Genomic DNA, 17,155 nt, shown 5'->3' on the forward strand with positions numbered 1-17,155 from the left:
GTAGTATCTTTGTCTGGTTTTGGTGTCAGGGTGATAGTGGCCTCATAGAATGAGTTTGGGAGTGTTCCTTCCTCTGCAATTTTTGTGGAAGAGTTTGAGAAGGATGGGTGTTAGCTCTTCTCTAAATGTTTGATAGAATTCACCTGTGAAGCCATCTGTCCTGGACTTTTGTTTGTTGGAAGATTTTTAATCACAGTTTCAATTTCATTCCTTGTGATTGGTCTGTTCATATTTTCTGTTTCTTCCTGGTTCAGTCTTGGAAGGTTATACCTTTCTAAGAATTTGTCCATTTCTTCCAGGTTGTCCATTGTATTGGCATAGAGTTGCTTGTAGTAGTCTCTTAGGATGCTTTGTATTTCTGTGGTGTCTATTGTAACATGTCCTTTTTCATTTCTAATTTTATTGATTTGAGTCCTCTCCCTCTTTTTCTTGATGAGTCTGGCTAAAGGTTTATCAATTTTGTTTATCTTCTCAAAGAACCAGCTTTTAGTTTTATTGATGTTTGGTATCGTTTTCTTTGTTTCTCTTTCATTTATTTCTGCTCTGATCTTTATGATTTCTTTCCTTCTGCTAACTTTGGGTTTTGTTTGTTCTTCTTTCTCTAGTTCCTTTAGGTGTAAGTTTAGATTGTTTACTTGAGATTTTTCTTGTTTCTTGAGGTAGGCTTGTATAGCTATAAACTTCCCTCTTAAAACTGCTTTTGCTGCATCCCATAGGTTTTGGATCGTTGTATTTTCATTGTCATTTGTCTCTAGGTATTTTTTGATTTCCTCTTTGATTTCTTCATTGATCTCTTGGTAATTTAGTAACGTATTGTTAAGCCTCCATGTGTTTGTGTTTTTTACGTTTTTTTCCCAGTAATTGATTTCTAATCTCATAGCGTTGTGGTCAGAAAAGATGCTTGATATGATTTCAATTTTCTTGAATTTACTGAGGCTTGATTTGTGACCCAAGATGTGATCTATCCTGGAGAATGTTCCGTGTGCACTTGAGAAGAAAGTGTAATCTGCTGTGTTTGGATGGAATGTCCTATAAATATCAATTAAATCTATCTGGTCTATTGTGTCATTTAAAGCTTCTGTTTCCTTATTTATTTTCATTTTGGATGATCTGTCCATTGGTGTAAGTGAGGTGTTAAAATCCCCCACTATTATTGGGTTACTGTCGATTTCCTCTTTTATAGCTGTTAGCAGTTGCCTTATGTATTGAGGTGCTCCTATGTTGGGTGCATATATATTTATAATTGTTCTATCTTCTTCTTGGATTGATCCCTTGATCATTATGTAGGGTCCTTCCTTGTCTCTTGTAACGTTCTTTATTTTAAAGTCTATTTTATCTGATATGAGTATTGCTACTCCAGCTTTCTTTTGATTTCCATTTGCATGGAATATCTTTTTCCATCCCCTCACTTTCAGTCTGTATGTGTCCCTAGGTCTGAAGTGAGTCTCTTGTAGACAGCATATATATGGGTCTTGTTTTTGTATCCATTCAGCAAGCCTGTGTCTTTTGGTTGGAGCATTTAATCCATTCACGTTTAAGGTAATTATCTATGTGTATGTTCTTATGACCATTTTCTTAATTGTTTTGGGTTTGTTTTTGTAGGCCTTTTCTTCTCTTGTCTTTCCCACTTAGAGAAGTTCCTTTAGCATTTGTTGCAGAGCTGGTTTGGTGGTGCTGAATTCTCTTAGCCTTTGCTTGTCTGTAAAGCTTTTGATTTCTCCATCGAATCTGAATGAGATCCTTGCCTGTTAGAGTAATCTTGGTTGTAGGTTCTTCCCTTTCATCACTTTAAGTATATCATGCCACTCCCTTCTGGCTTGTAGAGTTTCTGCTGAGAAATCAGCTGTTAACCTTATGGGCGTTCCCTTGTATATTATTTGTCATTTTTCCCTTGTTGCTTTCAATAATTTTTCTTTGTCTTTAATTTTTGCCAATTTGATTACTATGTGTCTTGGCGTGTTTCTCCTTGGGTTTATCCTGTATGGGACTGGCTGTGCTTCCTGGACTTGGGTGGCTATTTCCTTTCCCATGTTAGGGAACTTTTCGACTGTAATCTCTTTAAATATTTTCCCTGGTCCTTTCTCTCTCTCTTCTCCTTCTGGGACCCCTATAATGCGAATGTTGTTGCGTTTAATGTTGTCCCAGAGGTCTCTTAGGCTGTCTTCATTTCTTTTCATTCTTTTTTCTGTTCCGTAGCAGTGAATTCCACCAGTCGGTCTTCCAGGTCACTTATCCATTTTTCTGCCTCAGTTATTCTGCTATTGATTCCTTCTAGTGTCGTTTTCATTTCAGTTATTGTATTGGTCATCTCTGTTTGTTTGTTCTTTAATTCTTCTAGGTCTTTGTGAAACATTTCTTGCAGCTTCTCGATCTTTGCCTCCATTCTTTTCCCGAGGTCCTGGATCATCTTCACTATCATTATTCTGAATTCTTTTTCTGGAAAGTTGCCTATCTCCACTTCATTTAGTTGTTTTTCTGGGGTTTTATCTTGTTCCTTCATCTGGTACATAGCCGTCTGCCTTTTCATCTTGTCTATATTTATGTGAATGTGGTTTTTGTTCCACAGGCTGCAGGATTGTAGTTCTTTTTGCTTCTGCTCTGAATTAGACTTCTGAATCTGTGTGTTTGTGTGTGTGTGTGTATGTGTGTGTGTACAGTTGGTCCTGAACAAAACAGAACTTCAGCTTGTTTGCTGTTTCACAAATCTATATTCTGAGTAAAAGATTCTGCAGTCATTTTGCCTGAGATGTAAAAAGCAGCTGAAATTCTGTCAGAAGTTTTGGTTGATAGCACTTTTCATTGAGAGAAGAGGCTCATAATAGTCTTGTTGAGAATGACTTGGGAAATTAGGATTGTACGGGAGCCATGAAGATGTCAAAATCACTTGACACAACAGTACAATTTCTTGGGTTTTTTACCTAAGGAAATTAAGGAATCTATCAAAAAAAAAAAAAAAAAAGAGTTGCATGAACAAAGAAGCTCACTTTACATTATATTTATTTAATAGTGATTAATTGGTAAGAGCTTTTATGTCAAATAAGAGAAGATGGTTAAGTAAAATAATATAACTACTCGATGGAATATTATGCAGCCATTAAAGATGATAGCTGGACATAATGTGTCAACAGACTAAAGATTAACTGCATCCTAATAACCATAATAACATCGATTTACTTGATGCTTACCATGCACTGTGTACCCTCCATGTGTTATTTAATCTTCCCCAAACCTTGGTGTCAGACGTTAGTATTTTCCTTATCTTAAAGTTAAAGGAACTCTGGCTAAGAGATGTTCCATGCCCAAGGTTAAAAACCTAGTAAGTGGAAGAATATTCTGTTATTTTTACAAGTTAAAGTAAAGAAAGAAATGCAGGGGGATAGAGAGAGGGAAAAAAGGCATTGCATGACTATGGCGCAGGGAGGATCACCTAAGAAGGTCTTTATTGTTTCTTTCTCTTGCTTACTTTTTTGTTTTTAAATACTTAATGCTTTGATATTTTTTGTTTATTTTTAAAATTTATTTATTTTTGGCTGCACTGTGCTGCATGTGGGATCTTCCCTGACCAGGGATGGAACCCTTACCCTCTGCAGTGGAAGTGTGGAGTCTTAACCACTGGACTGCCAGGGAAGTCCTCTCTTGCTTATTTTCTCTGTCACCTCCTGTTCCTGGAATCCCAGCCGCCTGTTCCTTCCTCCTCTAGTTTTGAATAAGAAAATTGTTCAGAAACCTGGAGTCCTTCTGCTAGAAGGCATATATGGTTAATAACTCCAACATCCTTAAGTAGGGGCATTTCTTAAAGAGTTACCCTAGACAAGGATTGGAAGTTGGATGGATGTAGAAACCCCATGAAAAATGGGATTCTGTGGAAATGAATAGCCATGTCACCTTTCTAAGATTTATCTCACAGCTTGTCCCAGAGGTACCTCTCCTCCTGAAAGAAATGCTCTGGGCAATAGTCATAAAATAAAGCTTTTTATCTCACTGCTTCCACTCCACTTCTAGAGACAAACATTCACGACAGTAGCCACAGGGGTTCCTAACGCTGGCTCTGTGTGGTGCGCTCTGTGTGATGTTGCCCTGGGGAAATAGAGATCCAAGGTTGCAATTTAGTTGTTTTTAAAGGAATATTATCTTCTCTAGTTGAGAGGCCACATATTGGTGAATCTGTTGTGTGTCTTCTCTCCTGATTAAATCAAAATATCAGCAGAACAAATCCATCTGCTTTTACCCCCATTTAAACCATCAGGGCTTCAAATTTGATCCTATTACCTCTCAACCTGGGTGACTTCCAGCAGCCTCCTAATAACTTTCCTGCCTTAGTCTCTCTCTTTCTCTTTCTGCACTGAATTCTCCACACTGCTGCCAAGGGATCTTCCTAAAATGCAAACATGATACTGACAATCTCTTGCTTAAATTCATTCAGTGGTGCTCCATTTATTCAGTATATAAATGCCCTATCAAGGCATTGAGAAACCTGCATGATCCCTGCGCACATTTTCAGCCATCACTACGTAGTCACTTTTCTTTGTGCTCCAAATATTTCTACCATATTTGCCATCATTCCTGAACAATGCTCCCTTATGTTTCAGGGCCTTTGCAGATAGAGTTCATTTAGTTTAAATGACTAGACTAGAATGACTCATCTTTAACCCTCACTGCCTCTGAGATGCCTTCTTGCATCATTTAATCCTAAGTAACCCTGAACATTCTCATGTATCACTCAGGTTCTTAGAGGCAGACAACAGAATCCGCTCTTAAGCAGGAATGGATTAATCGAGGACATTAGAAAGCTCCCTGAGTTGTTGGAAGGGCTGGAGAAATAGGCTCTAGACTCACCTTCCAGAAGCAGTCCCCAGGAACACACCATGGTCTGGTCCTGGTAAAGAAGCTGCTTCTGCCTCTGGTCCCAAACCATGCTGCCTCTGCTGCTACCTGTACCACTGAATGGGTGTCCAGCACCCTTCCCTATTTCCTAATGTAACTCACGTCCAAATCCAGGTCTTGTGTAAATGTGTCTGATTGATAGAAACAAAGCCACATGCCTACATTCTAGCAGCAAAAGAGACCTGGAATGTTTTCATTTTTGATTTTACATTGAGAAGGCAGAATTTAAAATGTGGAGAACTAGAAAAATACTGCAAAAATATTTAAAAGATAGGGGGCAGCATGAATGACAGAGTTCCACTGAGTCTCTCTCTCTTTTCTAAACAATTCTTGCATTTCACTATCATTGTCTTTATACATGTATACTTCCCTTGCTAGATTGACCATGAACTTGAGTTAAGATGATGTCTTACTTATTTCTGTATCCACAACCCTCTGGCACAATGACTGACATATCAATAATTCTTTGTTGTTTACTAAAAGAATAGAGCTGTGAGAATTCCTTGTCTAAAACTTTTTGTGTGGTTAATTGTATCATGTTTTTATCTCATCTTGAAAGCTGCATCCTGGGGTCTTTAGGCTCTGAAAAGCAATAAACCAAATCTTAAATAGCTCAAGCTGTAGGCAACAGGACTTTAAATACTATTTTAAATTGGGTCTCTTGGAGCAAGACTGTAGATTCTTCCAGAGTGCTTATATTCAGTGCCAACTTATGTCATGTGCCATAATATGCAAAGTGAGTCCTTTAGCAAATGACAGGGATCTTTACTGTTCTTTCCCTCCCCTTTCAGCCCTCCTCTCTTCTTAACTGTATCATACTTTATTGTCCTCCAAGGACCTTCACACCTTTATGTATTTAATGACCACAGCTATCCTGTGTGGTTTTATTATCTCTGTGTAATAGTCCAGCCAGAGGATGGTAATCTGCAGTCTCAGGACCAAAACCAGCTACAGCCTGTGTTTGTAAATAAAGTTTTGTTTGGGGTGCAGCCACACTGTATTAGTGAGTTCCGGCTGCTAGAACAAAATACCATAGACTAGGTGTCTTAAATGACAAACATTTATTTCTCACTGTTGTGGAAACTGGGAAGTCTAAGATCAAGGCACTGGCAGATTTGGTGTCTGGTAAGAGCTCTCATCCTGGATTGCAGATGGTCACCTTCTTCCTTTATCCTCCTGTGACAGAGAGCAAGAGAGAGCGAGAGAGAGAGAGGACACTTTAGTCTCTTCCCCTTCTTATAAGTAAGGACACTAATCCCATTGTAAGGGCTCTACCCTCATGACCTCATTTAAACCTTATTACCTCCCAAAGGCCCCACCTCTAAATACCATCATATTCAGGATCAGAATATGAACAACATATGAATTTTAAGGATGGAAGGAAAAAGTCATATTTGTTTTCTAAAAAACAACTCTAGTGGCAGTGTGGAGGGTATGGAAGAGAGATTAATGGCTGGGTGACCAACTGGAAGCCTCTTAGATGAAGTTCATCTGAAAGAAAAACAGCCTTGGTAGAGCAATGACAGATGAAAGAGAAGGAAGGGTCCCATTCACAGGCAGAACTGATTGGATTTGGTGACAATTGGACAAGAGGCATAAAGGAGAGAGAGAAGCTAAAAATGAGTTTAAATTTTCTAGTGTAAAGAATGAATAGTATATTTAGAGTTTGTGTTTTGTCATAACTTCTGTTTCCTACAGTTTTGTCTTGGTTTTGGCCCCTTGTGGCACCTCTTGGCCCTTGATCTACATTAGGACTTCTCAGAATTTGTTTTATTCTCTTTATCATATCAGTTTTATGTCCCATATCTGTTTTATGTCCCAGTATGAGCTGCTTGATTTATCTGTATTTCACAACTCAAATTCCTGAGAATACAAATCTGATTAGCTTAGCATGTCCTGGTTTGAGCAGTGTGGTTTGTACCAGGTTACTTCATGGGTCATCTACTGGATATGGATATTGGGTCAGGAGCCCAGCTGAGTACAGTAGACAATGACTGGGGGCTGGGGAAGAGGGCCAATAGCTTTATTTGCAGAGGCTGTGAGTGGTGCAGTTTTATTTAGAAGGGGCCAAGAATTTAGCAGCCCTTATAATTACAATTAGTTTGAGTGGAGCTCAACTTATCCTCTCCTCTCTGAATATCCTATATCCATCATCCGTGGGACAATGTATGTTGGCCTGGAGGGTACAGTGGAAGGACAGGGGAGAGTAAGAATGAGGATATGAGGAAAAACTTCACTGAAATTACTGACCCCATGGTCCAGGGCCATAGATATAGAAAATAAAAGGACGAAAGGTCATGGTCTGCAAAGAAGTAAAGAAGTTACTGCAGAGGAAAGACCTGGTAGAGGTCTTGTTTAGTGGGAGAGAAGGACTAAGCTAGCAAGAAAGCTATGACCTTTGAATTTAGAAATGAGAGCTATCACAGTTCTAGATAAAGAAAATCTAAGATGTGGCCATAGAAGGAGATCCCCAAAGTGGGAAGAAAGTGAAATCTTTTCTTTCTTTCTTTTTTTTTTTTACTTGAATAATATATATATATATATATATATATATATATATATATATATATTATACAGCAGGTTCTTATTAGTCATAAATTTTATACACATCAGTGTATATATGTCAATTCCAATCACCCAATTCAGCACACCACAACCCCCACCCCCCACCACTTTCCCCTCTTGGTGTCCATAGGTTTGTTCTCTACATCTGTGTCTCAATTTCTGCCCTGCAAACCAGTTCATCTGTACCATTTTTCTAGGTTCCACATATATGCGTTAACATACGATATTTGTTTTTCTCTTTCTGACTTACTTTACTCTGTATGACAGTCTCTAGATCCATCCATGTCTCAAAAAATGACCCATTTCCTTCCTTTTTAGGGCTGAATAATATTCCATTGTATATATGTACCACATCTTCTTTATCCATTCGTCTGTCAATGGGCATTTATGTTGCTTCCATGACCTGGCTATTGTAAATAGTGCTGCAATGAACATTGGCATGCATGGGTCATTTTGAATTATGGTTTTTTCTGGGTATATGCCCAGTACGGGGATTGCTGGGTCATATGGTACTTCTATTTTTAGTTTTTAAAGGAACCTCTGTACTCTTCTCCAGAGTGGCTGTATCAATTTACATTCCCACCAACAGTGCAAGAGGGTTCCCTTTTCTCCACACCCTCTCTAGCATTTGTTTGTAGATTTTCTGATGATGCCCATTCTAACTGGTGTGAGGTGATACCTCATTGTAGTTTTGATTTGCATTTCTCTAATAATTAGTGATGTTGAGCAGCTTTTCATGTGCTTCTTGGCCGTCTGTATGTCTTCTTTGGAGAAATGTCTGTTTAGGTCTTCGGCCCATTTTTGGATTGAGTTGTTTGTTTATTTACTATTGAGCTGCATGAGCTGTTTATATATTTTGGAGATAAATCCTTTGTCCATTGATTCGTTTGCAAATATTTTCTCCCATTCTGAAGGTTGTCTTTTCGTCTTGTTTATGGTTTCCTTTGCTGTGCAAAAGCTTTTAATATTCATTAGGTCCCATTTGTTTATTTTTGTTTTTATTTCCATTACTCTAAGAGGTGGATCAAAAAAGATCTTGCTGTGATTTATGTCAAAGAGTGTTTTTCCTATGTTTTCCTATAAGAGTTTTATAGTGTCTGGCCTTACATTTAGGTCTCTAATCCATTTTGAGTTTATTTTTGTGTATGGTGTTAGGGAGTATTCTAATTTCATTCTTTTACATGTAGCTGTGCAGTTTTCCCAGCACCACTTATTGAAGAGACTGTCTTTTCTCCATTGTATATCCTTGCCTTCTTTGTCATAGATTAGTTGACCATAGCTGTGTGGGTTTATCTCTGGGCATACTATCTTGTTCCATTGGTCTATGTTTCTGTTTTTGTGCCAGTACCATATTGTCTTGATTACTGTAGCTTTGTGGTATAGTCTGAAGTTAGGGAGTCTGATTCCTCCAGCTCCTTTTTTTTCCCTCAAGACTGCTTTGGCTATTCGGGGTCTTTTGTGTCTCCATAGAAAATTTAAGATTTTTTGTTGTAGTTCCGTAAAAAATGCCATTGGTAATTTGATAGGGATTGCATTGAATCTGTAGATTGCTTTGGGTAGTATAGTCATTTTCACAATATTGATTCTTCCAATCCAAGAACATAGTATATCTCTCCATCTGTTGGTATCATCTTTAATTTCTTTCATCAGTGTCTTATAGTTTTCTGCATATAGGTCTTTTGTCTCCCTAGGTAGGTTTATTCCTAGGTATTTTATTCTTTTTGTTGCAGTGGTAAATGGAAGTGTTTCCTTAATGTCTCTTTCAGATTTTTCATCATTACTGTATAGGAATGCAAGAGATTTCTGTGCATTAATTTTGTATCCTGAAACTTTACCAAATTCACTGATTAGCTCTAGTAGTTTTCTGGTGGCATTTTTAGGATTCTCTATGTATAGTATCATGTCATCTGCAAACAGGGACAGTTTTACTACTTCTTTTCCAATGTGTATTCCTTTTATTTCTTTTTCTTCTCTGCATGCCGTGGCTAGGACTTCCAAAACTATGTTGAATAATAGTGGTGAGGGTGGACATCCTTGTCTTGTTCCTGATCTTAGAGGAAATGCTTTCAGTTTTTTAGCATTGAGAATGATGTTTGCTGTGGGTTTGTCGTATATGGCCTTTATTATGTTGAGGTAGGTTCCCTCTAGGCCCACTTTCTGGAGAGTTTTTTTTATCATAAATGTGTGTTGAATTTTGTCAAAAGCTTTTTCTGCATCTATTGAGATGATCATATGGCTTTTATTTTTCAATTTGTTAATATGGTGTATCACATTGATTGATTTGCATATACTGAAGAATCCTTGTATCCCTGGCATAAATCCCACTTGATCATTTTGTATGATCCTTTTAATGTGTTGTTGGACTCTGCTTGCTAGTATGTTGTTGAGGATTTTTGCATCTATATTCATCAGTGATATTGGTCTGTAATTTTATTTTTTTGCAGTATCTTTGTCTGGTTTTGGTATCAGGGTGATGGTGGCCTCATAGAATGAGTTTGGGAGTATTCCTTCCTCTGGAACTTTATGGAAGCGTTTGAGAAGGATGGGTGTTAGCTCTTCTCTAAATGTTTGATAGAATTCACCTGTGAAGCCTTGTGGTCCTGGACTTTTGTTTGTTGGAAGATTTTTAATCACAGTTTCAATTTCATTACTTGTGATTGATCTGTTCATATTTTCTATTCCTTCCTGGTTCAGTCTTGGAAGGTTATACCTTTCTTAGAATTTGTCCATTTCTTCCAGGTTGTCCATTTTATTGGCATAGAGTTTGTAGTAGTCTCTTAGGATGCTTTGTATGTCTGTGGTGTCTGTTGTAACTTCTCCTTTTTCATTTCTAATTTCACTGATTTGAGTCCTCTCCCTCTTTTTCTTGATGAGTGTGGCTAATGGTTTATCAATTTTGTTTATCTTCTCAAAGAACCAGCTTTTAGTTTTATTGATGTTTGTTTTCTTTGTTTCTATGTCATTTATTTCTGCTCTGATCTGTATGATTTCTTTTCTTCTGCTAACTTTGGGTTTTATTCTTCTTTCTCTAATTCCTTTAGGTGTAAGGTTAGATTGTTTATTTGAGATTTTTCTTTTTTCTTGAGGTAGGCTTGTATAGCTATAAACTTCCCTCTTAGAACTGCTTTTGCTGCATCCCATAGGTTTTGGATTGTCGTGTTTTCATTGTCATTTGTCTCTAGGTATTTTTTGATTTCCTCTTTGATTTCTTCATTGAGTTCTTGGTTATTTAGTAACATATTGTTTAGCCTCCAGGTGTTTGTGTTTTTTACGTTTTTTTCCCAGTAATTGATTTCTAATCTCATAGCATTTTGGTCAGAAAAGATGCTTGATATGATTTCAATTTTCTTGAATTTACTGAGGCTTGATTTGTGACCCAAGATGTGATCTATCCTGGAGAATGTTCCGTGTGCACTTGAGAAGAAAGTGTAATCTGCTGTGTTTGGATGGAATGTCCTATAAATATCAATTAAATCTATCTGGTTATTGTGTCATTTAAAGCTTCTGTTCCCTTATTTATTTTCATTTTGGATGATCTGTCCATTGGTGTAAGTGAGGTGTTAAAGTCCCCCACTATTATTGGGTTACTGTCGATTTCCTCTTTTATAGCTGTTAGCCATAGCCTTACGTATTGAGGTGCTCCTATGTTGGGTGCATATATATTTATAATTGTTCTGTGTTCTTCTTGGATTGATCCCTTGATCATTATGTAGTGTCCTTCCTTGTCTCTTGTAACATTCTTTATTTTAAAGTCTATTTTATCTGATATGAGTATAGCTACTCCAGCTTTCTTTTGATTTCCGTTTGCATGGAATATCTTTTTCCAACCCCTCACTTTCAGTCTGTATGTGTCCCTAGGTCTGAAGTGAATCTCTTGTAGACAGCATATATATGGGTCTTGTTTTTGTATCCATTCAGCAAGCCTGTGTCTTTTGGTTGGAGCATTTAATCCATTCACGTTTAAGGTAATTATTGATATGTATGTTCCTATAACCATTTTCTTAATTGTTTTGGGTTTGTTTTTGTAGGTCCTTTTCTTCTCTTGTGTTTCCCACTTAGAGAAGTTCCTTTAGCATTTGTTGCAGAGCTGGTTTGGTGGTGCTGAATTCTCTTAGCCTTTGCTTGTCTGTAAAGCTTTTGATTTCTCCATCGAATCTGAATGAGATCCTTGCTTATTAGAGTAATCTTGGTTGTAGGTTCTTCCCTTTCATCAGTTTAAGTATATCATGCCACTCCCTTCTGGCTTGTAGAGTTTCTGCTGAGAAATCAGCTCTTAACCTTACAGGAGTTCCCTTGTATATTAGTTGTCATTTTTCCTTGTTGCTTTCAATAATTTTTCTTTGTCTTTAATTTTTGCCAATTTGATTACTATGTGTCTCGGTGTGTTTCTCCTTGGGTTTATCCTGTATGGGACTGGCTGTGCTTCCTGGACTTGGGTGGCTATTTCCTTTCCCATGTTAGGGAACTTTTCGACTATAGTCTCTTTAAGTATTTTCTCTGGTCCTTTCTCTCTCTCTTCTCCTTCTGGGACCCCTATAATGCAAATGTTGTTGCATTTAATGTTGTCCCAGAGGTCTCTTAGGCTGTCTTCATTTCTTTTCATTCTTTTTTCTTTATTCTGTTCCATAGCAGTGAATTCCCCCATTCTGTCTTCCAGGTCACTTATCCGTTCTTCTGCCTCAGTTATTCTGCTATTGATTCCTTCTAGTGTAGTTTTCATTTCAGTTATTGTATCGTTCATCTCTGTTTATTTGTTCTTTAATTCTTTTAGGTGTTTGTTAAACATTTCTTGTATCTTCTCAATCTTTGCCTCCATTCTTTTTCTGAGGTCCTGGATCATCTTCACTATCATTATTCTGAATTCTTTTTCTGGAAGGTTGCCTATCTCCATTTCATTTAGTTGTTTTTCTGTGGTTTTATCTTGTTCCTTCATGTGGTACATAGCCATCTGCCTTTTCATCTTGTCTATTTTTCTGAGAATGTGGTTTTTCTTCCACAGGCTGCAGGATTGTAGTTCTTCTTTGAAATCTTTTCTTAGTGGAGGTTAAGACATCTTGATTTAGGTTGATTTCTCCATGTGGATGGTGTGGGTTGAGGAGATTGAGCCATCCATGTGGCTGGTGACGTTGTCCGGGATGATAGCCAGATTATTCAGGGTGTGCAGAATAATCAGGCACCAACAGCAGTGGGATGGATAAAAGGCAGGTCTGATTGGAGCTGGGGGCCCAGGAGGAGGGGATTTTGGTTGAAATAGAGAGTAATGGTTTCAGAGTAGGCAAAGCAGCATGAAAAGAACAATAATTCTCTCTACTTACATCTATGAGAATCCTTCTATAGCCCTGCAAACAAGCCACAAAATATGCCCTGAAATAAGAAATAGAGCTACCAGAAGAGCATCCCTTCTTGGGGATAGGACAGTGGAGAAAGCTGGATTGTTCAGGAATAGCCAAGTGATGGTGGTTTGGGAACCACTGAGGAAAAAGAATGAAAGTAGAGTAGAGGTTGGCTAAAATGATATATAAACTCCAGAGGACTCTGAAGAAAGAATCTGGGCAAGTGGGTGAGATTTGGAGCTGCGGAGAGATTGGGGTGGAGTAAGAGAAGCTTGGAATAAATGGCAGAAGACCCTGAGTTATTATTGTCTTTATAGTCCTAAGGATGATGGATGCAGGATAAGAGGGAAGAGAAGGCTGACTTACTTACTTGGTCCTTGAGTCCCTCTCCCAGGAAGTAGAACCCATGGTTAGGATACAAGTGAAAGGGGAGAAAGACAAAGAATTGCTCTCTGGAGCCTCCTAGCAAAGGCTTCAGTGAGAATATGGGGCAGACAAATCTTTCTTAGAATCAGATGGGTGAGCAAGTATAAATCAAGTTCTTTCATTTTTCTCAAAGTCATCTCATCTTATGAGGACAATGCTGTGTAAAGGACACTTTGGAAAAACCCCAAACAACATTTTTTAAAAGATTAAGTAAATCCTATTTTTTGAGATGTTTCTTCATGTTTGGAGATAAATCATATTATTATATGTTATCAGCAGATGGGTGGGCAGTTGAGCAGTGTAAAACTGGTAGCAAAAAGGAAAAGGTTCCTAGCATCTATGAAGAAGCCATTATTTTATGCAGGCTTCTGGACAGTGTCAAGCGGGTCTCTGCAGAGAAACACAAGGCAATTATGTAAATTGAACCAGCTTAATGGGGAGCGTCTGCAAAGTGTGAGAGGGAGGGTGGTGATGGGGTAGGTAGGTTGAGCATGGGCCGGAGGGTGGGCATGTGGGGGATTCTGCTCCTCAGGGTAGACACTGTCCTGGATGCGAGTGCTGGTGTGTGGAGGGACACAAAACCATGAGGGTCAACATGGTGCCTCTTCTTGAAATGTCCTTTTAGCATAACCCAGTAGTCAACGTAGTGATCACCAACACAGACTCTAGCTACACTGCCTCGTTCCCATCCTGGAACTAGCACTTTCGACCCTAGTTGATCTTCGCTCCCTCCTGTATAAAATAGGGCTAATCATTTTACTTACTTCACATGATTGTTCTGAGGATAAAGTAAGCTAACATAGGAAAAGTGCTTAGAGCAGTGTCTGAAACACAGCACACACGTAATGTTACTAGTATGGTTATCTACATTTTATGTGCTTTATAGTCTATATAGACACGGATGTCCAAGGGCCCTAAAAGTCAGGTGCCACCCTGCTTCCTCTAATGAGAGAGAATTAAGTCAGGATTTTCTCTACCAAGTCACAGTCATGTAGACACCAGCATGCCAGTGGAGGAGAAATACTGAATTCCTAAATGGAGAACTTGGGTCATTGAAATAGCTCTGGGGCTGCCTAGGTTTTCACTTTTCATTGAGATGTGAAGGCTTGGTTTCAGTGCAGCAGTGTCACTGGTGTGTAAAGTCCCAGTTGGGAGTTGTATAACTGAGTTACAGCTTCAGTTCTGCTGTAGCTGAGCTGGGTGCCCTTGGCCTAATTGCAGGCACAGTGGACAGAAATAGTGTGAACTGGCATGAGAGACACACAGAGCCCCTGGTGGGGGTCAGCTACCATTCTTTGGTACTGCCACAATGTCCTATGCAGCTTCTAATGTTACCCTTCCAAAGATTTCCATAATTATGTTTATGCCTTTGTCTTGTCCACTAGACTATTAGCTCCTCAAATATGAATAATGATAATATTAACATTTATTCAGTCCCGGTTATCTCTTTGATTCTAGTATCTTTTAGATCCCATAGTATCTGGCACATGGTAGTCACCTATCAGATGTTCAGTGGATGACTAGATACAAGAATAAATGACTTTTGTTTGAATCAGGCAGTTACTTAGCTTAGCGGATTTGAGCAAATTTCTCAGTCTTTCTGAGTCTAACCTGCTCATAACACCTGGCACATACTAGGCCTTTAACTGATTTCATTTAGCTGAAATATCCCACTTTGCCAGGTTAAAGGTACAAAATAGGTTATGATGTACAATTATTCCCAGTTCTCTATCTCAGAGATGGCACCACCATCCACTTACTTGCTCAAAACAAAAATGTTGGAGTCATCATGGAATCTTCAGTTTACCTCTCACCCAACATCCGACTCATGAGCAAACCCTCTAAATCCTATTTATTTATTTATTTGACTGTGTTGGGTCTTAGGTGCGGCACGTGGGATCTTCATTGTGGCATGTGGAATCTTTCGTTGTGGTGCGTGGGCTTCTCCCTAGTTGTGGCTCGCGGGTTCCAGAGCGCACGGGCTCAGTAGTTGTGATGCACGGGCTTAATTGCCCCACGGCATGTGGGATCTTAGTTCCCTGACCAGGGATCAAACCCGTGTCTCCTGAATTGGAAGGGGATTCTTAACCACTGGACCACCAGGGAAGTCCCTCTAAGTCCTTTCTGAGTCTGAATCCTTCCTCTCTCCACTACCTCAACCCTTGTCCAAGCCACGCTCATTTCAAGCGTGGACTTTTGCAGTTGTCTCTTAAATAGTCTCTGTCCCTTCACTCTTCTACGTCCACTCTTTTTGGCTTTATGGATCCCAACCACCCCCGGCTCCTTCTAAGAAAATGGTGGGTGGAATGGAATGATGACCTGTGCAGCTGAAAGACTTGGAGTGGAGGGAAGAAAAGGCAGGATGTGGAGTGTGTGTATGTATGTGTTTGGGGAGCTCAGGGTGCTGGAAGGCAAGGAAGCTTACGGAAAGTGAGGTCTTACAATAGGCAGCAAGAGAGGGAATCCACAAAAGGGAGCACGTGGGACAATTAATGAGCAGGAGAAGGAAGGAGCCCCCGAGGTGAGCTCAGCCTGGGCGGATCCATCACGATGTGCACTGAATGGGCTGCAGAGGCTGCTCTGCTGGAACCACCTTGTCCATTCATCAGGTTCCATGTGTTTAACTAAGCAGCTAACACTATACGCTTTCTGGATATAGGGTCTACTCTCACACCCTCTTGATGGACGTTAAGGGCATGATAATAAGTTTATAATAAAAACATTCAACCACAAAAGGGAATAGAGTCAAGTTCTTGACCTTTTTCCCTACTAGGAGGCTCCATGCTTCCTGGACATATTTGCCTGCTGTCTTCCCAGCAAAACATGAATTCTGGATGTGGAGGCGGGGTGACCTTGTTGAACCTGAACCTTGTACTTTATGGGCAATTCTTGCCTCTGTCATATGAGGATCTAACTCAGGGCTGCCCAAGGAGAGGACTCATCAGAGATTACTGGGTCTTTAATACCCACTGGTGATCCATTTTGAGATCTTCAGGAAGCATGATGTGGTTTCTTTATTTGCAGTCCCATTGCTGTGAGATGATTGGGACTGAATTTCTACAGTTTCACATTGTGCTGTGGTACACATAGATTTCTAAAATCCTTCCAATTGGAGATAATGTGTCGACCCTAATCCTCTTACACTGGAAGTGAAATACAAAGAGAAGCTAAATGGGATTCCCTGGTTGCAGACATCAGCTTAATGTGGGTAAGACTCTGGTCAAACATGAACTTCCGGTTTTCAGAGTATATTTAATTGAGAGCTGTGCTTTATTTTGTTCCCTGAGCTAAATTGGCATCTGTACAAATAAAAAAATGTGAAAAATCGTAGCTGCAGGCTTAGGAGAATGCCAGGAAGAAAGAAAGAGAAATTGTGTTTATAAAACCACAGGGCTGAGCTATTCTTCCTTTTATGATCATTCTTCCATTTCTTGGTCTTTCTTGGCTGGAGTGCCAGGGCCAGTGATATTTGAGAGCCATCTGTACAGAGCCAGAAGGCCAGGAGCACACACTCTCCTGCCCTCCTTTCTTGCTATTGTTACAAGCTCTAAATCAATCTACAAAATTTGTCTAGAGCTGTAAGAAAGGAAATCGTTCATCCTTTCTCCTCTGGGTGACAATGGTGTCTGCTCTCTCTTCCCCTTGGCCTCTTGTCAGAACCTGGGAGCTAAAAGTGTAATACCATTTCAATTTGTGCTTCTGGAACTTGGACCAGGCTCTACTGTTTAGTTGAAAGCCTTCAACACCTGAGAACAATCTTAGGCATTAGGTAAAAAATAGTTCCCAGAAATTTATGCTTAGAGTTGTAACTCTGTATGCTCAAGGACTATAGTTTTCCAGATTTGCTAGCAAATAGAATTTCTGCGATGCTTGAATCTCAGAACTGGTAGTGATTTGGAGGTCATCTCATCTGACTTTGTAGAAGAATATATATCAGTTGTAGAAAT

At 39.2% G+C, this 17,155-nt stretch overlaps 2 long non-coding RNA genes across 2 annotated transcripts in view; one reads left to right on the forward strand and one right to left on the reverse strand.

Annotated features, from left to right (window-relative positions):
* Positions 1-581: 581 nt before the first annotated feature.
* Positions 582-17,155, reverse strand: part of LOC309643230 — a 228,521-nt gene continuing 211,947 nt past the window's right edge. Inside the window, exon 2 of the long non-coding RNA XR_014253641.1 lies at positions 582-3,480. This is a non-coding gene — a long non-coding RNA (uncharacterized lncRNA). The remainder of the gene's footprint in view (positions 3,481-17,155) is intronic.
* LOC309643222 overlaps positions 3,398-17,155 on the forward strand; it is a 225,877-nt gene continuing 212,119 nt past the window's right edge. The window contains exon 1 of the long non-coding RNA XR_014253633.1: positions 3,398-3,469. This is a non-coding gene — a long non-coding RNA (uncharacterized lncRNA). The remainder of the gene's footprint in view (positions 3,470-17,155) is intronic.

The sequence above is a fragment of the Balaenoptera physalus genome, assembly GCF_965194825.1.
Source record: "Balaenoptera physalus genome assembly, chromosome: 14".
NCBI classification, from domain to species: Eukaryota; Metazoa; Chordata; class Mammalia; order Artiodactyla; family Balaenopteridae; genus Balaenoptera; species Balaenoptera physalus.